Below are 6,064 nucleotides of genomic sequence, written 5' to 3'. Positions count from 1 at the left end.
TGTCCTGCCCCAGAGAAGAACCCGCCCCCCAAGTCTTGCAATTGGCTAACTTGGAAGAGGCGTTCCGAAATAGGTTAGGGGAAGCACCTACCGTCTTGCTCTTCTCTAATCACTACTGGCTAATGATGCTGCCAGTCATACGAAAGGGACGAAAGGGTTGTTCCCCGGAGTAAAAGGGAAAGAATCCCGGAAGCAGCCCCTTGACTCCGCCTATTACCCTCTGCGGGAGGGTAGGCCGCGCCCACGTGGTGGGGAGGGCCTGGAAGGGAGAGCCGGGTGTGCATGCGCACGGGGAGACTGTGGCCGAGGCTCCGGAAACTGGGGAGTGGTGTCAGCATAAAGACAGGTTGAGATTTGTCATCTCTCGGTGCATTCCAAACCTGCACTAAGCATTTTGCGGACCTTGGCTTCTTTAAACTTTATAACATCACTTCAAAGTTATTATGATTTCCATTTTACCACTAAGGAAACAGGCTTTGAGGGGTATAGCCACTAGCTCGGGATCACACAGCTTTTGAACGACCCATATTTTAAACCAATCGGTCATGAATTGGAAGGATCCAGCCAAAGGAATTGAGCGCGGGTATGAAGGAGGAGGGACCTCTTTAAGAAAGAAAAATACGTTTAAAACAAAAACTGACAAAGTTTACTTAGAATATGAAATGATAACAAATTAAGAGCCAAATACCACAAAGATTGCAAAATCCCAAAGGATAACGTAATGTTTTTATTAATCTTCTGCCTGACACACCTCTGTGACGTTTCCTACTGTTTCGGCTGCATGTTTCACAATATCTTTGTCTACAAAAAGAAAAGAAAAATAAGTTATCTTTCTTCTAGCGTGCTTGATGGAACTTTTTAAAAATTCCATGTAATGTAGAACAAGTTTCAGCTTCACAAATCAGTACTCGTAATGATATCTAAATCTTTTGGAAATCTAGAAAAACTTCTGGCCAGGCACAGTGGCTCACACCTGTAATCCCAGCACTTTAGGAGGCCAAGGCCGGTGAATCACGAGATCAGGAGTTCAAGATCACCCTGGCCAACATGGTGAAACCCATCTCTACTAAAAATACCAAAAAATAGCTAGGCATAGTGGCAAGTGCCTGTAATCCCAGCTACTCGACAGGCTAAGGCAGGAGAATCGCTTGAACCCGGGAGACGGAGACTGTAGTGCACTGAGGTCATGCCACTGCACTCCAGTCCGGGCAACAGAATGAGACTCTGTCTCAAAAAAGGAAAAAAAAAAAAGGAAAATTTTCATGAAGTTTCATTCATATGTTAACTAAGTTTTGGAAAATGTTTCCACAGAGTAACTTCTAGCTCAATCCTTTCAATTGTTTGTTTGTTGACACAGGGTCTCGCTTCCTTGCCTGGCTAGAGTACAGTGGCATGTTCATGGCTCACTGCAGCCTTGAACTCCTTGGCTGAAGTCATCCTCCTGCCTTACCCTCCAAAGCAGCTAGTACTACAGTCACACGCCATCACGTCTGGTTAATTTTTTTTTTTTTTTTTTTTTGGTAGAGACAGGGTTTCACTAGATTACCCAGGCTGGTCTTGAACTCCTGACTTCAAGTGATCCGCCATCCTCTGCCGCCTAAAATGCTGGTATTACAGGTGTGACCCATTGTACAGGCTTCCTTTCAATTCTTGACACTTCTATTACCAGATGCTTCTGGAGTGGGCCACTAAAAGATACATTCGTGCCATAGTAGGCTATGGCCTCGCATCTAGTGAGTTAGCACCTTACACAATAGAAGCATTCCTGGAAGCCATTCCTACACCATGACAACTAATTATGTGTTTTAAGTATCCCAGAAGTGTCTCTGAACCACATAAAAATATTCCTCTCAGTGGCTCACGCCTGAAATCCCAGTGCTTTAGGAGGCCGAGGCGGGTGGATCACGAGGTCAGGAGTTTGAGATCAGTCTGGCCAACATGGTGAAACCTCGTCTCTACTAAAAATACAAAAATCAGCTCGGTGTGTTGGCATGGGCCTATAGTCCCAGCTACTCAGGAGGCTGAGGCAGGAGAATCGCTTGAACCTGGGAGGCAGAGGTTGCAGTGAGCCGAGATCGCACCATTGCACTATAGCCTGGCAACAGAACGAGACTCTGTCTCAAAAAATAAAAAAAGAAAGAAAACATGATGCTAACACAAAAGGTCACATAGTGTATGATTCCATTTACATGAAGTGTCCAAGAGAGGCAAGTCCATAGAGACAGAAAATAGTGTTGTGGTGCCAGGGGTTGTGGGGAGGAGGGAATGGGTAATCACTGTTTTGTGGGTGTGAGGTCTCCTCTGGGGGTGATGAAATGTTTTGGAACTAGACAGAGGTGATGATTGCACAACATTATGAATGTACTAAATGCCACTGAATTGCTCACTTTAAAATGGTTAATTTTCTGTTAATGTGAATTTCACCTCCATCAGAAACACTTAAGCAATAGATTAAAAAATCATTCGAATGAGAAGTAATGGTAGCTTCTAAGAGGGTGGTGACAGCGGAGGTGGTGAAAAGTGGTTAGAATCTGCATATATTCTGAAGGTAGAGCTGACAGAACTTGCTGATGGGTTGAGTTTTGGGAGGAAGAGAAAGAGAGGAGTCAAAAATGATCCTAAGGTCCCTGGAGTGCAGTGGCATGACCTCAGCTCACTCCTGCCTCAGCCTCCCGAGTAGCTGGGATTACAGGCACCCACCACCACACCTGGGTAATTTTTTGTATTTTTAGTAGAGACAAGGTTCCACCATGTTGGCCAGGCTGGTCTTGAAATCCTGACCTCAGGTGATCCGCCCGCCTCGGCCTCCCAAAGTGCTGGGATTATAGGTGTGAGCCACCTCACCAGGCTGACTCTAAGGTTTTTGATCTGAAAAGATGCCAAGATGAGGTTTCTATTTATTGCAATAAGATGAATTGCAGGTATGGGGAAACAGGAGGAGAATAGGCATCAGCAGTTTGGTTTTGGATGTGTTGAGATACCCAATAGACTTCCCAATGGAAATGTGGAGAGGACAGGTGAATATGTTACCATGTTACCCAGGCTGGTCTTCAATGCCTTAGTCCAAGGGATCCACCCGCCTCAGCCTCCCGAAGTGCTAGGGTTACAGGGATGAGCCCTTCAGGCCTGGCCTACTCATGCCTTAAATGATCATGGTGGTGGCTGCATTAAAAATAGACTGTTAGCTACTTGGGAGGTTGAGGCATGTCAATTGAGATAGGAATTTGAGACTGCAGTGAGCTACGACTGTGCCACTACACTCCAGCCTGGGAAACAGAGTAAATTCAGGAATAAGATCCAATCTAGATTGATTGATTTGGGAGTCCATTACCAAAAGAGAGAGTGAAGAGAAAAAAGAGAAGAGAATCAAGGACTGAGGGCCGGGCGCGGTGGCTCACGCCTGTAATCCCAGCACTTTGGGAGGCTGAGGTGGGCAGATCACGAGGTCAGGAGTTCAAGACCAACCTGACCAACATGGTCAAACCCCAACTCTTCCAAAAATACAAAAATTAGCCAGATGTGGTGGCAGACACCTGTAATCCCAGCTACTCAGGAGGCCGAGGCAGGAGAATCACTTGAATCTGGGAGGCGGAGGCTGCAGTGAGCCGAGATCACGCCATTGCACTCCAGCCTGGGTGACAGAACAAGACTCTGTCTTAAAAAACAAAAGAAGAACTTAGCCCCGCAGCGCTCTGATGTTTAAAGACTCCAAGAATGGGGAAGACTGCAGAGGAGGAGCCACTGAGCTAGGAGGGAAGTCTTGAGAGTGGGGTGTCCTGGAAGCCAAGGGAGAAAATAAGCCAAGGGAGGAAGCCATGACTGTCAACAGGGAGGAAGCGCAAGTGACGTGAGGAGGGGTCACTGGTAACATCACCAGGAGCCGATTCAGAGCTGGGCACAGTCGTGTGCATCTGTCGTTCCAGCTGTTTGGGGGGCTGAGGAGGGAGGATCACTTGAGCCCAAGAGTTCAAGAACCATCGGGAAACATAGGGAGACTCTGTCTCTACAAAAAAATTTTAAATAGCCAGGCATGGTGGTACATGCCTGTAGTCTCAGCTACTCAGGAGGCTGAGGCAGGAGGATCATTTGGGCCCAGGAGTTCAGGACCAACCTGAGCAAAAAAAAAAAAAACAGCTGATTTGGCAAAGTCACAGATTTGGGAGGAAAAGGAATCAGAGACACAAGATGAGTAAAAGTACCTCAGAGGATTCTGTTGTTTTATTTTATTTTATTTTTTGAGGCAGAGTTTTACTCTGTCACCCAGGCTGGAGTGCAGTGGCGTGATCTTGGCCCACTGCAACCTCCACCAACTGAGTTCAAGTGATCCTCCTGCCTCAACCTCCTGAATAGCTGGGATTACAGGCACCTGCCACCACGCCCAGCTAATTTTTGTATTTTTAATAGAAACAGCGTTTTGCCATGTCGGCCAGGCTGGTCTCAAACCCCTGGCCTCAAGTAATCTGCCCTCATTGGCCTCCCAAAGTGCTGAAATTATAGGCATGAGCCACCAAGCCCAGCCTCTGAGGAGTGTATTGTAAAGGGCAGCAGAACATTGAAGCTAGAGCCAGACAAAGAGTTAAAAAAGCAGAGGCCAGGCAGACAAACAGTAGGTCACAGGTAGGCGGGTAGACATGTTGAAAACCTGAGGAAGTGGCCAAGTGCAGTAGCTGATGCCTGTAATCCATCCCAGCACTTTGGGAGGCCAAGGCAGGCGGATAATGAGGTCAGGAGTTTGAGACCAACCTGGGCAACCTGGTGAAACCCCATCTCTACTAAAAATAAAAATTAAAAACTTAGCTGGGCATGGTGGCGGGTGCCTGTGTAATCCCAGCTAGTTAGGAGGCTGAGGTAGGAGAATGGCTTGAACTCGGAGGCGGAAGTTGCACTGAGCCGAGATCAGGCAATTGCACTCCAGCCAGGGCAATAGAGCAAGACTCTTTCTCAAAAAAAAAAGGATAAAAGGCCAGGAGCAGTGGCTCATGCCTGCAATCCCAGCACTTTGGGCTGCTGAGGTGGGCGGATCACCTGAGGTCAGGAGTTCAAGACCAGCCTGGTCAACCTGGTGAAACCCCATCTCTACTAAAAATACAAAAGATTAGCCAGGCATGGTAGCTCATGCCTGTAATTTCAGCTACGCTGCAGGCTAAGGCAGGAGAATTGCTTGAACCCGGGAGGCAGAGGTTGCAGTGAGCCAGGTTCGTGCACTCCAGCCTGGGCAACAAGAGCGAAACTCCATCTCAAAAAAAAAAAAAAAAGAAAAGAAAAAGAAAAGTACAAAAGCAAGACATTCATTCTCTAACAGCCAACAGATTGGCAGACACCAGACAGTCCGAGAACACCAAGTTCTGGAGGAACTCGTGCAAGAATGGATCCGTCGCCCTGGATGGTAGGAGGCCAAATAGGTGCATCCCTTCTGGAGAACAATCCAGCAATACCTTAAGAAATTAAATGTGAGGATGCCTGGTGACCCAGTTATCACACTGTCCCACAGGCCCATAAATGAGGTTTGTATGCGAATGTGCATTGAAGTGCAGTTTAGGCAGCAAGGAGTTGGAGGGAACTAGGTGTCCGTTATTAGGGCTGGAGAAGTAGAATATGGATACACAGTGGAATACTACACAGCAATGTAAAAGAGGGAGAAGCTAACATCTATGTATTGCCCAGTAAACGCCCAGTGCTGAATGCTTTAAGATATCAGCTTGCACTTTCGAAAGTCAAGGCAGGAGGATCACTGGATCCCAGGACGCTCCAGCATAAGGCAGTACCCTCTACTCAATTCCTGCCTTTGCAAAACTCACCATTCTACTGTATCCCCATGGGTTTCAAGACCAGATAAGTACAGGAGTTAGAAGCTGCAGTGAGCTATGATGACACCACTGCATTCCAACCTGGGTGTCATCATAGCTCACTGCAAGATTCCGTAGTGAACTTCTGAGACATAGCAAGATTCCGTCTCTAAAAAACAAACAAAACACCAGCTTGCAACAATCCTAGGAGAAAGTGACCATTATGGAACAGCTTTCACCTCACAAATGGAGAAACTGAAGCCCAGGGAGGTTAAGTA

The sequence above is a fragment of the Callithrix jacchus genome, chromosome 22, assembly GCF_049354715.1.
Source record: "Callithrix jacchus isolate 240 chromosome 22, calJac240_pri, whole genome shotgun sequence".
NCBI classification, from domain to species: Eukaryota; Metazoa; Chordata; class Mammalia; order Primates; family Cebidae; genus Callithrix; species Callithrix jacchus.
The sequence above is the reverse complement of the archived record's forward strand: the minus strand, read 5'-3'. Positions refer to the sequence as shown.